Below are 25,810 nucleotides of genomic sequence, written 5' to 3' on the forward strand. Positions count from 1 at the left end.
TCTGGCCTTTCTTACCAACCCTTCTGTCCGGCTGCCTCGGGCCTCCTCTTGGTAAACTTGGCGCCAGTTTCCCTGACCCTATGTGGTGCCTTCCTAGCGGGTGTAGCGAGGAGCTGCGCCACATAAAATGTCACAGCCTCCAGTTTCTAGCTGAGGGTCGTTTCCTGCCTCCACTAGTTTCGGGGACCGGTCTCCCCCTTTGGCCTGACCCCTCCACGCAGGTGGATTCGGGCGTGCGGTGGCGACTCGCCCGTCCGCACCCCTGGGATCCCTTCGTTCCTTGTTCCTGGAGCCTTCTCCGCTCCTCTTCCTTCCTTCTCCCTCTTCCAGGCCTGGGCCTCTGTTACTAGGCCCGCCTCCGGAGCAGAGCTCATGCAGAGCCCCTGCTCCTTGTCACTTCTGCTCAGACTTCTCTGCACTGAACTAAGATGGTGCCCACCTTTTATACTCCCTTCTCAATGCACCCAGGAACTGCTTCCTCCCTACTCCTGCACTACAGGGTTCCCCTTCCTCAGTGTTCCCTCCCCCCACTCCAGCCAGGGACAGGGACTGTCGTGCCCATCTCAGGGGCATATTGGTCGCCCTGCCCCACGGCAATGTGGTGTAATGCATGCAGGTGTCGGGTCCTGATCCACACTCTATCCTTACCTGAGAGTGAGATATCACACCTCTGGGTGAGGTGCAATACCTCTGTAGCAACCAAGCCCTCAGGGTGCTACAGTTCCATTTATCTTCAGCCTAGGTGACGTATTGCGATACAGGGCCGTGATTTTGGCTATAAAAGGGTCCCCTAGACCCCTACCCCAAGCTTTTTAAGAGAATCATATATGGCGTGCCAGGAGACTCTATGGAATGCTTTCTCAGCATCCAACGAGAGTATCTAATTACAAATTTTTAACTGCATCTAGCCCAGGAAATACTTTGTGCCTAGTAGCAGTGTCTGCTAGTCAGCGGATTATCCCGGCGGTTAAGCAAGCTACACCACCTGTAGTTTGGACACTTAATTTTTTCAAAGGAAATGCTTCGGGACCACGGGATACTCAGTGAAGAGCATCAGGAGGCACCCCAAGGCATAGGGGCTGGGACTGACAGTAGGATGCCTTGCGGTGGCCAGCCGAGCTCGATCCTTATAAAAGCTTTTTAACTGCAGCAGCTTTAGTGGACGCTACTGGAGCTGGAATTACGCGGCTGCTGGCATGAGACTTGCCCTCCAATAGATCCTTGTAAATGGATTTAAAGTGTATTCATTCAAATTAGAGAGACAATTTAAATTAAAAAGCTTAGAGCTGCCTCCACCACAGGGGGGCTCACTCGACCCACCAGCGGACAGGCAACAGTATTGGGAGAGGGAGGCTGGCCGTCAGGGTTCACCGCGGCTCTGGCACAAACCCGGCGACACGGAGGTGGCACGGGCAGGAGCGGACTGGCCGTGTCGGCTTCTCACTTTTTGGATTTTAGAAGGGCATGACATGCCTATATCTGTGTCTCCCCCTCCTTTTACTCCTCCACCTCTTTTCTTTTCGCATGACTATACAGTGCCTACAAGTAGTAATCAACCCCCTGCAGATTTAGATGGTTTGATAAGATGCAAATAAGTTAGAGCCTTCAAACTGCAAACGAGAGTAGGTTTTATGAACAGAAGCATAAATCTTACAAACCAAAAAGTTATGTTGCTCAGTTGAATTTTATTAAATTTTAAACATAAAAGTGTGGGTCAATTATTATACAACCCCTATGTTTAATATTTTGTGGAATAACCCTTGTTTGCAATTACAGCTAATAATCGTCTTTTATAAGACCTGATCAGGCCGGCACAGGTCTGTGGCGTTATCTTGGCCCACTCCTCCATGCAGATCTTCTCCAAGTTATCTAGGTTCTTTGGGTGTCTCATATGGACTTTATTCTTGAGCTCCTTCCACAAGTTTTCAATTGGGTTAAGGTCAGGAGACTGACTAGGCCACTCCAACACCTTGACTTTTTCCCTCTTGAACCAGGCCTTGGTTTTCTTGGCTGTGTGCTTTGGGTCGTTGTCTTGTTGGAAGATGAAATTACGACCCATCTTAAGATCCTTGATGGAGGAGCGGAGGTTCTTGGCCAAAATCTCCAGGTAGGCCGTGCTATCCATCTTCCCATGGATGCGGACCAGATGGCCAGGCCCCTTGGCAGAGAAACAGCCCCACAGCATGATGCTGCCACCACCATGCTTGACTGTAGTGATGGTATTCTTGGGGTCGTATGCAGTGCCATCCAGTCTCCAAACGTCACGTGTGTGGTTGGCACCAAAGATCTCGATCTTGGTCTCATCAGACCATAGAACCTTGAACCGGTCTGTCTTAGAGACCTCCAAGTGATCATGAGCAAACTGTAGACGAGCCTTGACATGACGCTTTGAAAGTAAAGGTACCGTACGGGCTCGTCTGGAACGGAGACCATTGCGGTGGAGTACGTTACTTATGGTATTGACTGAAACCAATGTCCCCACTGCCATGAGATCTTCCCGGAGCTCCTTCCTTGTTGTCCTTGGGTTAGCCTTGACTCTTCGGACAAGCCTGGCCTCGGCACGGGAGGACACTTTCAAAGGCTGTCCTGGCCGTGGAAGGCTAACACTTACGGATGATGCTCCCAACAGTGGAGACAGGTAGGCCCAACTCCTTGGAAAGGGTTTTGTACCCCTTGCCAGCCTTGTGACCCTCCACGATCTTGTCTCTGATGGCCTTGGAATGCTCCTTTGTCTTTTCCATGTTGACCATGTCTGAGTGCTGTTCACAAGTTTGGGGAGGGTCTTAAATAGTCAGAAAAGGCTGGCAAAAGAGATCTTTAATCCACACATGTGAAGCTCATTATTCTTGGTGCCTGAACTACTTCTTAATACTTTTGGGGGACCAAACAGAATTCTTGTGGTTTGAGGGGTTGAATAATAAATGACACTCTGAATTAACTTTTAACGTTTTTAAGAAAAACAAAAAAACAAAACAAAAACAAAATTTGCTGCAGTGCATTTCCCACTTCCAGGCTGATCTACAGTACAAATGTCACAATGCCAAGTTAATTCCGCATGTGTCAACCAGCTAAATCTGCAGGGGGTTGAATACTACTTGTAGGCACTGTATGTACTTGTCACTTTTCCATGTGTTAGTTGTGTCTTCTGAGCAGTTTGTCAGCTTTTGGACACCTTTGAAGGTGTTTTCTATGTGTTTCTATGTGTTTTTGTTTGCCTGCCATTGGTTTTAACAGTGTTCGAAGGTGTTCGACGAACAGTTCGACGAATAGTTCGGCGAACACACGGGTGTTCGACGAACCGAACCGAACTCGAACACTACGGGGGTGGCTCAACACTAGTCATGGACTATGCGACCCGGTACCCTGAAGCGATTCCCCTAAGGAACTCGTCCAGTAAAAGTATAGCCCGAGAGCTGGTCCATATTTTTGCTCGGACAGGTCTGCCAAAAGAGATTCTGACAGATCAAGGAACCCCCTTTATGAGCAAGGTGATGAAGGAGCTTTGCAGAGTCCTTCAGATAACTCAGCTTTGGACCTCGGTTTATCATCCACAGACGGACGGCCTAGTGGAATGTTTCAACAAGACCTTATAGGCGATGCTCAAGAAGGTCGTGGAAAAGGATGGGCGAGACTGGGACTACCTGCTCCCATTTCTGCTTTTCTCGGTCAGAGAAGTTCCTCAAGCCTCCACTGGCTTCTCTCCATTTGAGCTCCTATATGGGCGGCATCCAAGAGGTCTCCTAGACATCGCCAAGGAAACTTGGGAGGCTGAAGTCACGTCACACCGGAGTATCATCGAACATGTCGCCCAGTTACAGGAGAGAATGTCAAAGGTGATGCCCATTGTGAAGGAACATCTCCTCCAGGTGCAGGAAGCCCAGGCGAGGGTCTATAACCGGTCGGCGAGACTAAGACAGTTCCAGCCCGGGGACCGTGTTTTGGTGCTGATCCCTACTGTCGAGAGCAAGTTCCTCGCCAAATGGCAAGATCCATAAGAGGTGGTGGAGAAAGTCAGCGAGGTTAATTATAAAGTCCACCAGCCTGGCCGAAGAAAGCTGCATCAAATATATCATGTAAATTTGCTTAAGCCGTGGCGGGACCATGAACCTGTGGAAACTCCTTGCCTGGGAGCCGCACCAGAAGGCAAGGCGGAGGAGGTCACTATTGCAGAGACTCTATCACCGGCCCAGAAGCAACAGTGTCGAGAATTACTACAGCGGAATCGGGAGCTATTCTCAGAGTTGACGGAGCATACTCAAGTGATAGAGCATGACGTGCTGACAGAGCCGCACGTACGAGTGAATCTGAAGCCGTATCGGATTCCGGAAGCACGGCGGGAGGTGATCTCGGCTGAGGTGAAGAGGACGTTAGACCTCGGGGTAATAGAGGAGTCAAAGAGTGGGTGGTCGAGCCCAATCGTCCTCGTGCCGAAACCCAATGGAGAGTGGAGGTTTTGTAATGACTACCGCCGTTTGAATGAGGTATCCAAGTGTGACGCGTACCCGATGCCCCGCGTCGACGAACTCATCGAGAGGCTTGGACCAGCGAGGTACATCACCACTCTTGACCTGACGAAGGGCTACTGGCAGATCCCCATGTCCCAGATGGCTAAGGAGAAGACGGCTTTCTCAACAACTGATGGGTGTTTTCAATACACGCGGATGCAGTTCGGACTACAGGGGGCCCCAGCCATGTTCCAGAGGGCTATGGATCAGATCCTATCCCCACATAAGAAGTATGCCACAGCCTACCTCGATGACATTGTGGTCTTTAGCCCAGACTGGGCTAGTCACCTACCTAAACTACAGGCCGTTCTGGAGGCGCTAAGGAAGGCAGGATTTACCATAAATCCGAGAAAGTGTGCCATCGGAAAAGAGGAGGCCAAGTACCTGGGCTATGTTGTTGGGAGAGGCGAAATAAAACCGCAAATCAAGAAAGTGGAGGCAATTCAAACCTGGCCACAACCGCTCTCGAAGAAGCAGGTGAGAGCATTCCTGGGAATGGTGGGATACTACCGGCGGTTTATCCCGAATTTCCCTATGATTGCTGCGCCACTAACGGATCTTCTAAAAGGCACCAAATCAACCATGGTGAAATGGACGGAAGAAACGGAGACCGCGTTTCAACAGTTGAAGCTAACATTGTGCAAGCAGCCGGTCCTGGTCGCGCCAGACTTCAAGAAAGAATTTGTGGTCCAGACAGACGCTTCAGAGGTTGGTCTAGGAGCCGTACTCTCCCAAGAGATAAATGGGGAAGAACATCCCATTCTCTATCTAAGCCGAAAGCTGTCCTCCTGCGAGAAGAACTACGTCATAGTAGAGAAAGAGTGCTTAGCCATAAAATGGGCCGTGGATACACTGAAATATTACCTACTAGGCCGGAAGTTTAAATTAGTATCAGACCATGCCCCGTTGAGATGGTTGAGGGAGAAGAGGGGTAAAAATGCCAGGGTAACTAGATGGTTCCTAGAGCTTCAAGATTTTAACTTTCACGTGGAGCATAGGCCCGGGAAGTTACATGGGAATGCAGATGCCCTCTCTAGGATTCCCTGCCTGGTGTCAGAAGGTGCCCAAACCCCTGGCTTTGGGCAGAGGGGGGGGGGGGAATATGTGACAGTGTCACTGGTTTTATATGTGAGGGGAGGTATGCGTCACTCAGGATGCTCTCCTGTGTGAACTAAGACCTACTTTATTTTTCTGCCAGCGTGTTATATGCTGGTAGATTTACTCTGTTAAAGGGTGTGCGGTTTTATGGGAATGGCAAAGAGGGCGGGACGCCATTCCCCCTACCTCCCCTCAGGGTGTTGCTGAGCAATGTGTAAAAGCTCAGTCCTTTTTTTTTCTCTGGAGTGTGGTCTGGAGAGGGAAGTCTCCAGACAGTATTGTGGAAGCTGCAGAGCTTGTTACCTGTGCAGTTTATGCTACTGAGAGCGGACGGCACCCGCTCACCTATGGACTGAGTTATGCTTTGTTTTATTTTCCCATTTAACCCAGTGGGGTCTTGTTTATTTTTCCGGCGGAACCCTGCATGAGTTTATGCCAGATAATAAACCAGCAGAAAGGTACCTGAGAACGTGTGTCCTGAGTCTGCCTCCCGGAGAGCCGAGCGAGTCGTATTGCCACACTGTATTTTATCACACCCCAGAGCTGGAATCATATCTACACAGTTCAGTACTGTTGTAAACGGTCACCCTTGCTACTGCTTCTCTCTATAGGCTACCAAAGGGAAAAAAAAGTACCAGGAATCCCTCTTCTGTGTTTAGAGAAAGGGAGACATCGCAGCAGCCAGTCTCCACGCACCAGCTCTGAGACAACTGAACATTAGAGATAGAGCCTGCAGTCGGGAAAACTGATGAAAATGCAGGATTACAAGTCATACAATGGCCAGAAAGTGTAATACCTCATGCAGACACACAACAGATTATTATGAAAAGTTACTTGGAAGTGAACCCCTTTTAATACAAGGGAGAATTGCAATGTACAAGAAACATAAAACATTCTATAAAATACAAACGACTGCGGCTCATTCAATAAAGACTTAAACGATTACCGTCCTGCTAAACGTGTTTCTTATTCAGTTCCCACCAGTCCCGGCGGCTGATAACGCAGCGGAATTGGTGAGCAATCTGGAACGTATAATATAATAATATAAACAGGAGCGATTAGGCAGAAATGCTCTGCAAACCCTGATTAGATTTCCATCCCTGCACGCTCCGCAATCGCTGCCGAAAAGTCAGAGAGTCGGCGGTTCTTCAGAAAAAATTGACGTTGTCAAATAAAATTATATATATATTTTTTTTTATTTGGGGGGAGTGGGGGTGGAAGAATATAATGAATGACTCCATTATCCATGCTGCAGATTTTTGCATAATATCCTCCATTCAATGTTCTCTCATTTCTACTTTTTTTTTTATTGTTTTGGGATTTTATGTATCATTAGTGACTGCAAAATACCCAGATATGTGCTCATGCAGACGGCACAAAAATGGACATTTTTGCCCTTTGGATATCGTGCCATTCATTTCAGTGGAACGCTCTTTAAAATGTTGAGGTTGCAAAAACTTGACAAATTTGATCCCTTTCGTGTGATAGACCAAAAGGTGGAACTAAAAGTGAATGGCCTGTTACCAATTTCAATCATTTGATGGAATTAAATAGCAAAAATCTAGAAAGTAATGTAGGGTAGAAATGATAAAGGCATAAAGTCAGTGTTACCAGTCCCGATTCCGAGCTCTGCTTCCTTCACCTTGATCCGCTGCCCTCTGTTGAGCTCCACATCAGGCTTTTCAAGTTGCCTACAGTGTGACATCATTGTCCTTGACCTTTTAAGAACCATTAGGACTCACCCGTGTCTTTGCATTGTTATTCAAGACTTAGTTTGTTACTCTCCTCCTGTGCACACAGTGTTACTAGGTTCTATACTTGCTGTTTCCAAGATTCCTGAGGGGGTCTCGTATTCGCTACTCATGTGTCATTCTGCCAGTTGCATCGACGATCGAGGTCCGTGTAGCCACTTGGACCTGAGGTTGAGTGGGTCCACTTCACCAAGGAGTCTAAACCTGAAACTCCAACTACGACAGCCAAGGGTCACTCGATCTTGTTTCCAGTTGCTCTGCATGTATCTCAATCATAACTCTACAATGTTCGTTCTTTTTGTCGATTTTCCTCGGACTGGGGTATCAGAAGATGCTTTCATGTATAGTAAATTTATTATTTGCTCTTCTTAAAGCTTGGTCTCATCAGGGGCTCAAACTCACAACCTCTAGCACAGTAGACTGAAACTTTAGCAGTGAGACACAGGATTCAATAGAGGATTTTCTCTGCCTAAAGGTCAAAATACTGGTATATCGTACTGGTACACAGAGATACATCTGTATACACCTGTATATCTCTATATACCTGTATATTAGGTGTAAAAATCATTTTTCCCCCCTATAAAACTACTAAAAATTTCTGAAAAACAATTACAATAATCACATTTTTTAATATACTTTTCAAAAAAAAGTCACTAACTAATACATAACACAGACGTATTTGGTATCACTGTAATTGTAAGAACCTGTACAATGCGAATAAATTATTTATGGTAGAAGGTTAAAGGTATAAAAAAAAAATCACGAGATTGATTTTTTTTCTCCATTAAACACATAAAAAAAGTTATCACAAATGTAACGCCTACGTATGTCTTACAGAAAAAAGGACCTCGTATAATGACGCTTGCGTGAAAATGTTATGGCTGTTACAACTATAAATGAATGAACAAAGCAAAAACAAAATCGTCTGGTTGTCTAAACAAGTGCATCACAAAATGTTATTGTGTATATTCTTGTGTATACTTTATATATGTCTGAGTGCATGATGTGTGTCAGGAACGACACCGGCGAGATCATACAGTATCCCACCGCTGCCACCAATTTTGCAGGGATTTGGCGCACACACGATCCTGATTACTCACTACGTAGTTATCGGCAAGTGAGAAGTGAGCGTATGGTGTACACACCTCCGGATTCCAACGCATGGAATATGTGTATACGCCCCCATACGATCACTGCCAACTTCACGAAACCCAATTAAGATTATTCGCTGCCACTACCAATCAGTTTTTAAAAGATATAAAATCAAATACAGGCCGATTGGACGCCTGCTTTCTGGTAGCATATGGCTTCGGGGGATTACAAAACAGAAGAAATAGAACTATTAAATTTTATATTTAATCCAAAGGGAGGCAGTGTTTATGAAAAAATATACAAAAGATTTTACAAAGGCGGGACAAGACAGTACAGCATATACAGTTACACAAAATAAAAGGGATTAATACAGGAAACTTACTAGACTGATTGCAGAGACGATTCAGTTTAGTTGGAGGGAAGCACTCCAATTATGGCCGTTAAGGAACGGGACCCCTGCTTACACAAATATACAGTACAGACCAAAAGTTTGGACACACCTTCTCATTTAAAGATTTTTCTGTATTTTCATGACTATGAAAATTGTACATTCACACTGAAGGCATCAAAACTATGAATTAACACATGTGGAATTATATAGTTAACACAAAAGTGTGAAACAACTGAAAATATGTCTTATATTCTAGGTTCTTCAAAGTAGCCACCTTTTGCTTTGATGACTGCTTTGCACACTCTTGGCATTCTCTTGATGAGCTTCAAGAGGTAGTCACCGGAAATGGTTTTCACTTCACAGGAGTGCCCTGTCAGGTTTAATAAGTGGGATTTCTTGCCTTATAAATGGGGTTGGGACCATCAGTTGCGTTGTGCAGAAGTCAGGTGGATACACAGCTGATAGTCCTACTGAATAGACTGTTAGAATTTGTATTATGGCAAGAAAAAAGCAGCTAAGTAAAGAAAAACGAGTGCCCATCATTACTTTAAGAAATGAAGGTCAGTCAGTGCGAAAAACTGGGAAAACTTTGAAAGTGTCTCCAAGTGCAGTTGCAAAAACCATCAAGCTCTACAAAGAAACTGGCTCACATGAGGACCGCCCCAGGAAAGGAAGACCAAGAGTCACCTCTGCTCCTGAGGAAAAGTTTATCCGAGTCACCAGCCACAGAAATCGCAGGTTAACAGCAGCTCAGATTAGAGACCAGGTCAATGCCACACAGAGTTCTAGCAGCAGATACATCTCTACAACAACTGTTAAGAGGAGACTTTGTGCAGCAGCACTTCATGGTAAAATAGCTGCTAGGAAACCACTGCTAAGGACAGGCAACAAGCAGAAGAGACTTGTTTGGGCTAAAGAACACAAGGAATGGTCATTAGACCAGTGGAAATCTGTGCTTTGGTCTGAGGAGTCCAAATTTGAGATCTTTGGTTCCAACCACCGTGTCTTTGTGCGACGCAGAAAAGGTGAACGGATGGCCTCTACATGCCTGGTTCCTACCGTGAAGCATGAAGGAGGAGGTGTGATGGTGTGGGGGTGCTTTGCTGGTGACACTGTTGGGAATTTATTCAAAATTGAAGGCATACTGAACCAGCATGGCTATCAGAGCATCTTGCAGCGGCATGCTGTTCCATCCGGTTTGCGTTTAGTTGGACCATCAATTATTTTTCAACAGGACAATGACCCCAAACACACCTTCAGGCTGTGTAAGGGCTATTTGACCAAGAAGGAGAGTGATGGGGTGCTACGCCAGATGACCTGGCCTCCACAGTCACCAGACCTGAACCCAATCGAGATGGTTTGGGGTGAGCTGGACCGCAGAGTGAAGGCAAAAGGGCCAACAAGTGCTAAGCATCTCTGGGAACTCCTTCAAGATTGTTGGAAGACCATTTCCGGTGACTACCTCTTGAAGCTCATCAAGAGAATGCCAAGAGTGTGCAAAGCAGTCATCAAAGTAAAAGGTGGCTACTTTGAAGAACCTAGAATATAAGACATATTTTCAGTTGTTTCACACTTTTTTGCTAAGTATATAATTCCACGTGTTAATTCATAGTTTTGATGCCTTCAGGGTGAATGTACAATTTTCAGTCATGAAAATACAGAAGAATCTTTAACTGAGGTGTGTCCAAACTTTTGGTCTGTACTGTATGTATCTCCCGGCATGAGTATAGACCCATCTTCAGCTGGATCTTTTATGCCAAAGGGGGGCCCTGCCCACACACTCCCCTGTGATGACCTCACGTGGGCTGGTCTCCGCCCTTCATGGTTTTATTAAATCTCTAACTTCTGCAATATCTTCTCACTGGTTGATAGCAGAAGTTAGCAAGTGATAACATATTTTTTATTGTGAATTTACCTTTCTTTAAAGACCAGACATAACATGGCTGCTGTCCGCTATTTTTGTACATATGCGTTATAGCTCACCGTGAGGTCTTTGATACGAAAAAATATGCGTATTGTTCCTTAGCTAACCTTGCCGCTAAAAATGTGTCCCATTGCAATTGGAATTATAGAACTTCCGATATTCCATATTTCATGTCGGTGCCAGCGAGACTGCAGATTCAACACACATGCAAATGAGAATGTCATGGCTATTGTGCGGGGTGAGGTAGATTTCCTTTGAGCCTTAATGAGCGGTTTCTTCTTTAGCCAGGTGTCTACTCATCACCGGTCTCTTCTACCAGGAGCTCGATTTGTATGGTAATTAGGCTGGAGAATTGAGTTTGCCACCTCTTGTTTGTACAGCCATTTGCATAGAGCCAACTGTCTTGATTGCGAGCTCTTGCTCCTTTGACAAATGATATTGAGGAGGGGTGAAGAGTGAGAGGGATTTCAGAGGGAGAAATTCTTAATATTTTTCTATGACAATGTGTACTATGTACAGTGGGGGAAATAAGTATTTCATACACTTCTGATTTTGCAAGTTTTCCCACCTACAAAGAAGAGAGGTCTGTAATTTTTAGGGTATGTCAACTATGAGAGACAGGATCTAAAAATAAAAAACAGAAACTCACATTGTATGATTTTTACGTAATTAATTTGCATTTTATTGCATGAAATAAATATTTGATCACCGACCAACCAGCAAGAATTCTCTCTCACAGACCTGTTAGTTTTTCTTTAAGAAGCCTCCTACTCTGCACTCATTACCTGTATTAATTGCACCTGTTTGAACTCGCTACCTGAATAAGAGACACCTGTCCACACACTGAACACACTCCAACCTCTCCACCATGGCCAAGACCAAAGAGCTGTCTAAGGACACCAGGGACAAAATTGTAGACCTGCACAAGGCTGGGATGGGCTACAGGACAATAGGCAAGCAGCTTGGTGAGAAGGCAACAACTGTTGGCACAATTACTAGAAATGGAAGAAACACAAGATGACTGTCAATCTTCCTCGGCATGGAAGTGTGTCACTTACTGGGCTGCTTGGTGCAGTTTTCATAGAATCCCTTTTTTCTCTGCAGTGCTCAAAATGCTGAGCTTTATATACTCCGGAAATTTTGGTGCAAGATTTGCAACATTTTAATTGGCTATACAACTTGTTAATCTCTAAAAAGGCGAAAAAAACAGATGAGAAAGAAAAAAATTAACAGCATTTTCTGATTTTCATGAACCACAAAGAATTTGGAGTAAAAAAAAAAATAAATTAACGAAGACAAAAATAAAGAAAAGTGATTTAAAAATAAAAATGATGATTCGGGGCCGTAGTGTCCAAAAATGTTCTCGGGTGATAATTAAGGCGATTTATATTAATACGTGTTAATTGGTGATGTATACAGTGTAAATCTGCTTTCCCACAATATAAAAATAATTATAGAAATTATATTAAAACTGCTAACGATTCATTAATTAGGTGAAGGTAAGCCGAGGACAGCGGTACAATCTCATGGAAGGATCCCCCTCCGCTTACACCACCTAGAAGCAAGGCCTCCATTGTGGTGGATGCTAGGGGTCCCATCGCTCAGTCCCCCACCAGTAATGGCCGCTGTATGGAGATTACTCTACATGTAGGCTCAGCCTCAGTGTACAGCCATAAAAACAAATCTAAAATTAGACTGAAGACCAGACCCCTAAATATTGACCCCCAGATCAAATCCCAAAATAAATCAGACAAGATCCCTTACCCAATAGAGACCCCACACCAGAGACCTAATATAATATTGCCCCACATTCCTGATAAATACATCTACATCCCAAACAGCAGAATGAATGCAGACCCCAACACAACCCCAAGATATATCAGACCCCAGACCAGACCCCCAACCTAATACAGAGCCCAGACTGGACCACTAACCTAATACGGAGCCCAGACCAGACCCCTAATCTAATACAGACCCCAGACCAGACCCCCAACCTAATACAGAGCCCAGACCGGACCACTAACCTAATACAGTCCACAGACCAGACCCCCAACCTAATACAGAGCCCTGACCAGACCCCTAATCTAATACAGAGCCCAGACCAGACCCCTAACCTAATACAGAGCCCAGACCAGACCCCTAACCTAATACAGAGCCCAGACCAGACCCCTAACCTAATACAGAGCCCAGACCAGACCACCAACCTAATACAGAGCCCAGACCAGACCACCAACCTAATACAGAGCCCAGACCAGACCACCAACCTAATACAGAGCCCAGACCAGACACCTAACCTAATACATACCCCAGACCAGACCCCTAACCTAATACATACCCCAGACCAGACCCCTAACCTAATACAGACCACAAACCAGACCCCTAACCTAATACAGAGCCCAGACCAGACCCCTAATCTAATACAGACCCCAGACCAGACTCCTAACCTAATACAGAGCCCAGACCAGACCCCCAACCTAATACAGAACCCAGACCAGACCCCAAACCTAATACAGAGCCCAGACCAGACCACTAACCTAATACAGAGCCCAGACCGGACCACTAACCTAATACAGACCAGACCCCCAACCTAATACAGAGCCCTGACCAGATCCTTAATCTAATACAGACCCCTAACCTAATACAAACCCCAGACCAGACCCCCAACCTAATACAGACCAGACCCCCAACCTAAAACAGAACCCAGACCAGACCCCTAACCTAATGCAGAGCCCAGACCAGACCCTTAATCTAATACAGACCCCAGACCAGACCCCTAACCTAATACATACCCCAGACCAGACCCCTAACCTAATACATACCCCAGACCAGACCCCTAACCTAATACAGAGCCCAGACCAGACTCCTAACCTAATACAGAGCCCAGACCAGACTCCTAACCTAATACAGAGCCCAGACCAGACCCCTAACCTAATACATACCCCAGACCAGACCCCTAACCTAATACAGACCAGGCTCCCAACCTAATACAGAGCCCTGACCAGACCCCTAATCTAATACAGACCCCAGACCCTTAACATAATACAGACCCCCAACCTAAAACAGAACCCAGACCAGACCCCTAACCTAATACAGAGCCCAGACCAGACCAGACCCCTAATCTAATACAGACCCCAGACCAGACCCCTAATCTAATACAGAGCCCAGACCGGACCCCTAACCTACTACAGAGCCCAGACCGGACCACTAACCTAATATAGACCACAGACCAGACCCCCAACCTAATACAGAGCCCAGACCGGACCTCTAACCTAATACAGAGCCCAGACCAGACCCCTAACCTAATAGAGAGCCCTGACCAGACCCCTAACCTAATACAGACCTCAGACCAGACCACTAACCTAATACAGACCCCAGACCAGACCTCTAACCTAATACAGACCCCAGACCAGACCCCTAACCTAATACAGACCCCAGACCAGACCCCTAACCTAACACAGACCCCAGACCAGACCTCGAGCCTAACAAAGACCCCAGACCAGACCCCTAACCTAACACAGACCCCAGACCAGACCCCTAACCTAACACAGACCCCAGACCAGACCCCTAACCTAATACAGACCCCAGACCAGACCCCTAACCTAATAACGACCCCAGACCAGACCTCTAACCTAACACAGACCCCAAACCAGACCCCGAGCCTAACACAGACCCCAGACCAGACCCCTAACCTAACACAGACCCCAGACCAGACCCCTAACCTAATAACGACGCCAGACCAGACCCCTAACGTAATACCGACCCCAGACTAGACCTTTAACCTAATACAAACCCCGGACCAGACCCCTAACCTAATACAGACCCCAGACCAGACCCCTAACCTAACACAGACCCCAGACCAGATTCCTAACCTAATACAGAGCCCAGACCAGACCCCTAACCTAATACAGAGCCCAGACCAGACCCCTAACCTAATACAGAGCCCAGACCAGACCCCTAACCTAATACAGAGCCCAGACCAGACCCCTAACCTAATACAGACCCCAGCAGAGAAGCCCGGCACACGGAGAACGAATGCTTCCAGTGTTACTGATAACATATTCCTATGCTGCGGAGGTCACTAGTGATTGGTCACTCACAGTCATGTGACCCCTTCGCAGTTCTCCGTCAGTGCAGCAGGAGAACGCGTTGTTCAGGCTTTTGTTCCCGACCGGGCGTCGTACTTGTAGTCGCTGCAGCATGCCGGAAGTTGTAGTTTGTTGTGGCTGCTGTCCTCACTGTTAGGTAACTTGGTGAGGTCTCCGCGCAGGTTTGGGGTAAGTTTCTGTCTGTCCCTGTGTATATAATGTATATGGTGTGGGGCTGATGTCTGCTCCTGTCTGGGAGTCACAGGCGTCACTGCTCTCGATGTCTAGACACTTTGCTATATGTGCAGTGAAAGGATCTGATGGTTTCCGAATTAACGGGTGTTCTGGATTATCAGATGGCCTCAGATTAATACATAATCCCAAATCAAGAGGGTGGAGAACATAGCAGGAGCCTGTAATACACAGAACATACTGATTGGTAGCTGCCAAGCGCTGCTGTCAATCATATGGGGGGGGGGGGGGGTCAGTCTGGACTATGTGCCCTATAGCGGTGTAGGTGCGGTATTATCCTGCTCTTCTCACCCAGTTTTGTGCGATTACAGATTATCAGAGGTTTGTGCTGCACCAAAGTGTCAGTTTATATTGTTTTCCAGATTATCGGATGCCGGATGAAAGGAATTATATGGCAATAGTGAGAAATAATACAGTTTAGGATTATGAAACTCTGAGCCGTCGGTTCTTTTGACACGGCTTCCTCTTACATGAGCACATAATGGCGACATCACCGCGTGCCGGGGTGTGCTAACGTCTGGCCGGGGGGCTACCGTGCCCCCATTACTGCCCATAAAAGCAATTCTGGATTATTAGGGGCATTGTTAGAGAATATATTTAACAAAATAACTTTTAATAAGTAAGATTAAAATGTTCACCTGAACACATATAGCAAAACCTATAAAGTGTAGTGCTAAAAAGTGACACCGTGCAATCATCAACACAATAAACATCCAAAAGCTAAATCTTCTATCAATGTGTCTGTACATAGAGGTGCAGGTAGTAACCGCAGCACTATGGAATAAGCCTGGTGTTCCTGTACAGAGCCCTGGTACCCTAAACAAACAGGGTGTACACCAAGACACTGATACTTTCTGTCCATATCCTGCTTGTTTCTGTATCAGTCTTATCTCTTATAATCCACTAAAATATTAGGGAAAAAGCCTCACCAGAGCAGGACGATCCCCTATCCATAGCCCCCCTGGGAACAAGTCCTTCTCTTACTATGGAGCACGATTACTGATGGGATACGTAAAGATTATTACAGCGTGGATATATATAAGAGAACCGGACCCTCCAAGCCTAGACCCACAATACAAACACAGCCCCCTGAGCGGATCTCCTCAATATAGACCCCAAAATAAATACAGCCCCTAGGCCGTACATATACAGGTGCTTCTCCCAAAATGAGAATATCATCGAAAAGTTACTTTATTTCAGTTCTTCAATACAAAAAGTGAAACTCCTATATCATATAAAGTCATTACACACAGAGGGATCTATTATATAGAGTCATTACACACAGAGGGATCTATTATATAGAGTCATTACACACAGAGGGATCTATTATATAGAGTCATTACACACGGAGGGATCTATTATATAGAGTCATTACACGCAGAGGGATCTATTATATAGAGTCATTACACACAGAGGGATCTATTCATTATACACAGAGGGACTCTATATAATAGATCCCTCTGTGTGTAATGACTATATAACAGATCCCTCTGTGTGTAATGACTCTATATAATAGATCCCTCTGTGTGTAATGACTATATAACAGATCCCTCTGTGTGTAATGACTATATAACAGATCCCTCTGTGTGTAATGACTCTATATAGTAGATCCCTCTGTGTCTAATGACTCTATATAATAGATTCCTCTGTGTGTAATGACTCTATATAATAGATCTCTCTGTGTGTAATGACTCTATATAATAGATCCCTCTGTGTGTAATGACTCTATATAATAGATCCCTCTGTGTGTAATGACTCTATATAATAGATCCCTCTGTGTGTAATGACTATATTATATAATAGATCCCTCTGTGTGTAATGACTCTATATAATAGATCCCTCTGTGTGTAGTGACTCTATATAATAGATCCCTCTGTGTGTAGTGACTCTATATAATAGATCCCTCTGTGTGTAATGACTCTATATAATAGATCCCTCTGTGTATAATGACTCTATATAATTGATCCCTCTGTGTGTAATGACTCTATATAATAGATCCCTCTGTGTGTAATGACTCTATATAATAGATTCCTCTGTGTGTAATGACTCTATATAATAGATTCCTCTGTGTGTAATGACTCTATATAATAGATCCCTCTGTGTCTAATGACTCTATATAATAGATCCCTCTGTGTGTAATGACTCTATATAATAGATCCCTCTGTGTGTAATGACTATATAATAGATACCTCTGTGTTTAATGACTCTATATAATAGATCCCTCTGTGTGTAATGACTATATTATATAATAGATCCCTCTGTGTGTAATGACTCTATATAATAGATCCCTCTGTGTGTAGTGACTCTATATAATAGATCCCTCTGTGTGTAGTGACTCTATATAATAGATCCCTCTGTGTGTAGTGACTCTATATAATTGATCCCTCTGTGTGTAATGACTCTATATAATTGATCCCTCTGTGTGTAATGACTCTATATAATAGATCCCTCTGTGTGTAATGACTCTATATAATAGATCCCTCTGTGTGTAATGACTCTATATAATAGATCCCTCTGTGTGTAATGACTCTATATAATAGATCACTGTGTGTAATGACTCTATATAATAGATCACTGTGTGTAATGACTCTATATAATAGATCCCTCTGTGTGTAATGACTCTATATAGTAGATCCCTCTGTGTGTAATGACTCTATATAATAGATTCCTCTGTGTCTAATGACTCTATATAATAGATCCCTCTGTGTCTAATGACTCTATATAATAGATCCCTCTGTGTCTAATGACTCTATATAATAGATCCCTCTGTGTCTAATGACTCTATATAATAGATCCCTCTGTGTGTAATGACTATATAACAGATCCCTCTGTGTGTAATGACTCTATATAATAGATTCCTCTGTGTCTAATGACTCTATATAATAGATTCCTCTGTGTCTAATGACTCTATATAATAGATCCCTCTGTGTGTAATGACTCTATATAATAGATCCCTCTGTGTGTAATGACTCTATATAATAGATCACTGTGTGTAATGACTCTATATAATTGATCCCTCTGTGTGTAATGACTATATAACAGATCCCTCTGTGTGTAATGACTCTATATAATGGATTCCTCTGTGTGTAATGACTCTATATAATAGATCCCTCTGTGTGTAATGACTCTATATAATAGATCCCTCTGTGTCTAATGACTCTATATAATAGATCCCTCTGTGTCTAATGACTCTATATAATAGATCCCTCTGTGTCTAATGACTCTATATAATAGATCCCTCTGTGTCTAATGACTCTATATAATAGATCCCTCTGTGTGTAATGACTATATAACAGATCCCTCTGTGTGTAATGACTCTATATAATAGATCCCTCTGTGTCTAATGACTCTATATAATAGATCCCTCTGTGTCTAATGACTCTATATAATAGATTCCTCTGTGTCTAATGACTCTATATAATAGATCCCTCTGTGTCTAATGACTCTATATAATAGATCCCTCTGTGTCTAATGACTCTATATAATAGATCCCTCTGTGTCTAATGACTCTATATAATAGATCCCTCTGTGTCTAATGACTCTATATAATAGATCCCTCTGTGTCTAATGACTCTATATAATAGATCCCTCTGTGTCTAATGACTCTATATAATAGATCCCTCTGTGTCTAATGACTCTATATAATAGATCCCTCTGTGTCTAATGACTCTATATAATAGATCCCTCTGTGTCTAATGACTCTATATAATAGATCCCTCTGTGTCTAATGACTCTATATAATAGATCCCTCTGTGTCTAATGACTCTATATAATAGATCCCTCTGTGTCTAATGACTCTATATAATTGATCACTCTGTGTCTAATGACTCTATATAATTGATCCCTCTGTGTCTAATGACTCTATATAATTGATCCCTCTGTGTGTAATGACTATATAACAGATCCCTCTGTGTGTAATGACTCTATATAATGGATTCCTCTGTGTGTAATGACTCTATATAATAGATCCCTCTGTGTGTAATGACTCTATATAATAGATCCCTCTGTGTCTAATGACTCTATATAATAGATCCCTCTGTGTCTAATGACTCTATATAATAGATCCCTCTGTGTCTAATGACTCTATATAATAGATCCCTCTGTGTCTAATGACTCTATATAATAGATCCCTCTGTGTCTAATGACTCTATATACTAGATCCCTCTGTGTGTAATGACTATATACTAGATCCCTCTGTGTGTAATGACTCTATATAATAGATCCCTCTGTGTGTAATGACTCTATATAATAGATCCCTCTGTGTGTAATGACTATATTATATAATAGATCCCTCTGTGTGTAATGACTCTGTATAATAGATCCCTCTGTGTGTAATGACTCTATATAATTGATCCCTCTGTGTGTAATGACTCTATATAATTGATCCCTCTGTGTGTAATGACTCTATATAATAGATCCCTCTGTGTGTAATGACTCTATATAATAGATTCCTCTGTGTGTAATGACTCTATATAATAGATTCCTCTGTGTGTAATGACTCTATATAATAGATCCCTCTGTGTCTAATGACTCTATATAATAGATCCCTCTGTGTCTAATGACTCTATATAATAGATCCCTCTGTGTGTAATGACTATATAATAGATACCTCTGTGTTTAATGACTCTATATAATAGATCCCTCTGTGTGTAATGACTATATTATATAATAGATCCCTCTGTGTGTAATGACTCTATATAATAGATCCCTCTGTGTGTAGTGACTCTATATAATAGATCCCTCTGTGTGTAGTGACTCTATATAATAGATCCCTCTGTGTGTAGTGACTCTATATAATTGATCCCTCTGTGTGTAATGACTCTATATAATTGATCCCTCTGTGTGTAATGACTCTATATAATAGATCCCTCTGTGTGTAATGACTCTATATAATAGATCCCTCTGTGTGTAATGACTCTATATAATAGATCCCTCTGTGTGTAATGACTCTATATAATAGATCACTGTGTGTAATGACTCTATATAATAGATCACTGTGTGTAATGACTCTATATAATAGATCCCTCTGTGTGTAATGACTCTATATAGTAGATCCCTCTGTGTGTAATGACTCTATATAATAGATTCCTCTGTGTCTAATGACTCTATATAATAGATCCCTCTGTGTCTAATGACTCTATATAATAGATCCCTCTGTGTCTAATGACTCTATATAATAGATCCCTCTGTGTGTAATGACTCTATATAATAGATCCCTCTGTGTGTAATGACTATATAACAGATCCCTCTGTGTGTAATGACTCTATATAATAGATCCCTCTGTGTCTAATGACTCTATATAATAGATTCCTCTGTGTCTAATGACTCTATATAATAGATCCCTCTGTGTGTAATGACTCTATATAATAGATCCCTCTGTGTGTAATGACTCTATATAATAGATCACTGTGTGTAATGACTCTATATAATTGATCCCTCTGTGTGTAATGACTATATAACGGATCCCTCTGTGTGTAATGACTCTATATAATGGATTCCTCTGTGTGTAATGACTCTATATAATAGATCCCTCTGTGTGTAATGACTCTATATAATAGATCCCTCTGTGTCTAATGACTCTATATAATAGATCCCTCTGTGTCTAATGACTCTATATAATAGATCCCTCTGTGTCTAATGACTCTATATAATAGATCCCTCTGTGTCTAATGACTCTATATAATAGATCCCTCTGTGTGTAATGACTATATAACAGATCCCTCTGTGTGTAATGACTCTATATAATAGATCCCTCTGTGTCTAATGACTCTATATAATAGATCCCTCTGTGTCTAATGACTCTATATAATAGATTCCTCTGTGTCTAATGACTCTATATAATAGATCCCTCTGTGTCTAATGACTCTATATAATAGATCCCTCTGTGTCTAATGACTCTATATAATAGATCCCTCTGTGTCTAATGACTCTATATAATAGATCCCTCTGTGTCTAATGACTCTATATAATAGATCCCTCTGTGTCTAATGACTCTATATAATAGATCCCTCTGTGTCTAATGACTCTATATAATAGATCCCTCTGTGTCTAATGACTCTATATAATAGATCCCTCTGTGTCTAATGACTCTATATAATAGATCCCTCTGTGTCTAATGACTCTATATAATAGATCCCTCTGTGTCTAATGACTCTATATAATAGATCCCTCTGTGTCTAATGACTCTATATAATTGATCACTCTGTGTCTAATGACTCTATATAATTGATCCCTCTGTGTCTAATGACTCTATATAATTGATCCCTCTGTGTCTAATGACTCTATATAATTGATCCCTCTGTGTGTAATGACTATATAACAGATCCCTCTGTGTGTAATGACTCTATATAATGGATTCCTCTGTGTGTAATGACTCTATATAATAGATCCCTCTGTGTGTAATGACTCTATATAATAGATCCCTCTGTGTCTAATGACTCTATATAATAGATCCCTCTGTGTCTAATGACTCTATATAATAGATCCCTCTGTGTCTAATGACTCTATATAATAGATCCCTCTGTGTGTAATGACTATATAACAGATCCCTCTGTGTGTAATGACTCTATATAATAGATCCCTCTGTGTGTAATGACTCTATATAATAGATCCCTCTGTGTGTAATGACTCTATATAATAGATCACTGTGTGTAATGACTCTATATAATAGATCACTGTGTGTAATGACTCTATATAATAGATCCCTCTGTGTGTAATGACTCTATATAGTAGATCCCTCTGTGTGTAATGACTCTATATAATAGATTCCTCTGTGTCTAATGACTCTATATAATAGATCCCTCTGTGTCTAATGACTCTATATAATAGATCCCTCTGTGTCTAATGACTCTATATAATAGATCCCTCTGTGTCTAATGACTCTATATAATAGATCCCTCTGTGTGTAATGACTATATAACAGATCCCTCTGTGTGTAATGACTCTATATAATAGATCCCTCTGTGTCTAATGACTCTATATAATAGATTCCTCTGTGTCTAATGACTCTATATAATAGATCCCTCTGTGTGTAATGACTCTATATAATAGATCCCTCTGTGTGTAATGACTCTATATAATAGATCACTGTGTGTATTGACTCTATATAATTGATCCCTCTGTGTGTAATGACTATATAACAGATCCCTCTGTGTGTAATGACTCTATATAATGGATTCCTCTGTGTGTAATGACTCTATATAATAGATCCCTCTGTGTGTAATGACTCTATATAATAGATCCCTCTGTGTCTAATGACTCTATATAATAGATCCCTCTGTGTCTAATGACTCTATATAATAGATCCCTCTGTGTCTAATGACTCTATATAATAGATCCCTCTGTGTCTAATGACTCTATATAATAGATCCCTCTGTGTGTAATGACTATATAACAGATCCCTCTGTGTGTAATGACTCTATATAATAGATCCCTCTGTGTCTAATGACTCTATATAATAGATCCCTCTGTGTCTAATGACTCTATATAATAGATTCCTCTGTGTCTAATGACTCTATATAATAGATCCCTCTGTGTCTAATGACTCTATATAATAGATCCCTCTGTGTCTAATGACTCTATATAATAGATCCCTCTGTGTCTAATGACTCTATATAATAGATCCCTCTGTGTCTAATGACTCTATATAATAGATCCCTCTGTGTCTAATGACTCTATATAATAGATCCCTCTGTGTCTAATGACTCTATATAATAGATCCCTCTGTGTCTAATGACTCTATATAATAGATCCCTCTGTGTCTAATGACTCTATATAATAGATCCCTCTGTGTCTAATGACTCTATATAATAGATCCCTCTGTGTCTAATGACTCTATATAATAGATCCCTCTGTGTCTAATGACTCTATATAATTGATCACTCTGTGTCTAATGACTCTATATAATTGATCCCTCTGTGTCTAATGACTCTATATAATTGATCCCTCTGTGTCTAATGACTCTATATAATTGATCCCTCTGTGTGTAATGACTATATAACAGATCCCTCTGTGTGTAATGACTCTATATAATGGATTCCTCTGTGTGTAATGACTCTATATAATAGATCCCTCTGTGTGTAATGACTCTATATAATAGATCCCTCTGTGTCTAATGACTCTATATAATAGATCCCTCTGTGTCTAATGACTCTATATAATAGATCCCTCTGTGTCTAATGACTCTATATAATAGATCCCTCTGTGTCTAATGACTCTATATAATAGATCCCTCTGTGTCTAATGACTCTATATAATAGATCCCTCTGTGTCTAATGACTCTATATACTAGATCCCTCTGTGTGTAATGACTATATACTAGATCCCTCTGTGTGTAATGACTCTATATAATAGATCCCTCTGTGTGTAATGACTCTATATAATAGATCCCTCTGTGTGTAATGACTATATTATATAATAGATCCCTCTGTGTGTAATGACTCTGTATAATAGATCCCTCTGTGTGTAATGACTCTATATAATTGATCCCTCTGTGTGTAATGACTCTATATAATTGATCCCTCTGTGTGTAATGACTCTATATAATAGATCCCTCTGTGTGTAATGACTCTATATAATAGATCCCTCTGTGTGTAATGACTATATAATAGATCCCTCTGTGTGTAATGACTCTATATAATAGATCCCTCTGTGTGTAATGACTCTATATAATAGATCCCTCTGTGTGTAATGGCTCTATATAATAGATCCCTCTGTGTGTAATGGCTCTATATAATAGATCCCTCTGCGTGTAATGGCTCTATATAATATATAGAGTCATTACACACAGAGGGATCTATTATATAGAGTCATTACACGCAGAGGGATCTATTATATAGAGTCATTACACACAGAGTGATCTATTATATAGTCATTACACACAGAGGGATCTAATAGATCCCTCTGTGTGTAATGACTCTATATAATAGATCCCTCTGTGTGTAATGACTCTATATAATAGATCCCTCTGTGTGTAATGACTCTATAATATAGGAGTTTCACTTTTTGTATTGAAGAACTGAAATAAATTAACTTTTTTGATGATATTCTAATTTTGTGAGAAGCACCTGTATATAACCCAGATCAGACCCCAAAAGATATACATCACCCAGAGCAGATCCCAAAATAAATACAGCCCCTAGACCAAAACCCCTAAACTAATATAGACCTCAAACCAGACTGCAAATTATAAATCGACCCTATACCAGACCCCAAAATAAATACATCACCCAAAGCAGACCTCAAAGTAAATACAGACCCCACACCAGACCCCAAAATAAATGCTTTCCCTACACCAAAAACCCTAAGCTAATAGAGACCCCAAACCGGACTGCAAAATATAAAGCAAGTCTTTACCAGACCCCAATGTAAATACACCCCGGGCCCCAAAATAAATACAGCCCCTAGACCAGAGCCCCTAGGGCGTATCTAGGGGGAGGCAGGCCGGGCACTTGCCCTGGGCGCAGCCGTCGGGGTCGTCTGATGTGGCGGTCTGATGTGTCTCCCCGGCGGCTGTATTTTGCCACACCCCTGGAGCGGGAGTCGGCCGTTCTCTGTGAAGCAATCAGTTGTGCTCGGGTCTCTCAGATGCGAGTACAAATGGAGCCCTGAACGCCGGCACTTCCGGGTCAGGGAGACTTCAGCAGCGCGAGCAGGTGATCACGCTGCCGATGTCACTGTCCAGCGCCGGTGAATGTCGGTCTGGTGAGCGCTCCACTGGAGCTGAAGAGACCGATTCACACGGGAGATTTCATCATATATCATACTCCTCATGCTGTGTCTGCACCAATCTGCTCCCTAGAGTGGGTTCGCTAACTCCTCGTTTCTCCCCCTACAAATCTCAATGGGGGTATGTGCGCACGATCAGGATTTGAAGCAGAAATTTCCTGAGCGTTTCTGCATCTCCTTGGCAGGAAAAACGCTGGGCTTTTTTGATGCGTTTTTGTACATCAATGAATGCTTTTTGGAGATAACTTTATTTATTTGGTGGGACATTTCTTAAACCCTTGGATTACCTTCAGATCTGGGGTGAGTATGTTGGTTAATTTAAATGATTAAAGAATGTGTCTGTTGTATTTCAAATAAAGTGTTTGCTCTGTGTCTGTGTGTTTATTTAACTCTTTACTTTACTTTAATTAGTTTTGGTCATGAAAAGGTCTGATTGCCACCTTGTCATCACCAAACAAAAGAGCTGGGTGTCAGCTAGTCCCATTCGCATTTCTATTCATGTAATTTATACGGCTGCTGTGAGCTGGTATTTTTAGCCTGGGAAGGTGCCATTTGCTAACATGGTCCCCGGCCATTAAATAACATCTCACAGCTGGTATTAGCTGCTACTTCCCCCCCATCTGCACTCAGCAGCACTTTGGATGCAGCGCATTTTTGTTGCGTCAAAAACGCGGTGTTCTAATACCGCACTTTTGTTGTCGGCACATGTGAATCCACGGCATATAATGGCACTTCAATCGGTCAAAATCTGCAGCGGAGACTAGCATGTCCACTACAGAATTTGACATGCTGCGGGTGAGTTTGGGTACGTCGCCACGGTCAGGAGCTGCTGCAGGTTTGACGCTGTGTGTTTATACAGCGTCAAACCTGCTGTGTGCAGATGTTACAGCATAGTGGATGGGATCTCTAGAACCCCATGTCCGCTATGCGTGCATCAGAGGCTGCAGATCACCCGTGGACACTGACATGCGGCGTGTCTTTCAGGA

At 42.6% G+C, this 25,810-nt stretch overlaps 1 protein-coding gene across 1 annotated transcript in view; it reads left to right on the plus strand.

The window, feature by feature from the left end:
• Positions 1-14,881: 14,881 nt before the first annotated feature.
• Positions 14,882-25,810, plus strand: part of MSRA (methionine sulfoxide reductase A) — a 331,431-nt gene continuing 320,502 nt past the window's right edge. Inside the window, exon 1 of the mRNA XM_073673879.1 lies at positions 14,882-15,035. The gene's annotated coding sequence lies outside the window, so the exon portion shown is untranslated. The remainder of the gene's footprint in view (positions 15,036-25,810) is intronic.

Source organism: Phyllobates terribilis, unplaced genomic scaffold (assembly GCF_046119375.1).
Source record: "Phyllobates terribilis strain yellow unplaced genomic scaffold, ASM4611937v1 Scaffold_3__8_contigs__length_932513732, whole genome shotgun sequence".
NCBI classification, from domain to species: domain Eukaryota; kingdom Metazoa; phylum Chordata; class Amphibia; order Anura; family Dendrobatidae; genus Phyllobates; species Phyllobates terribilis.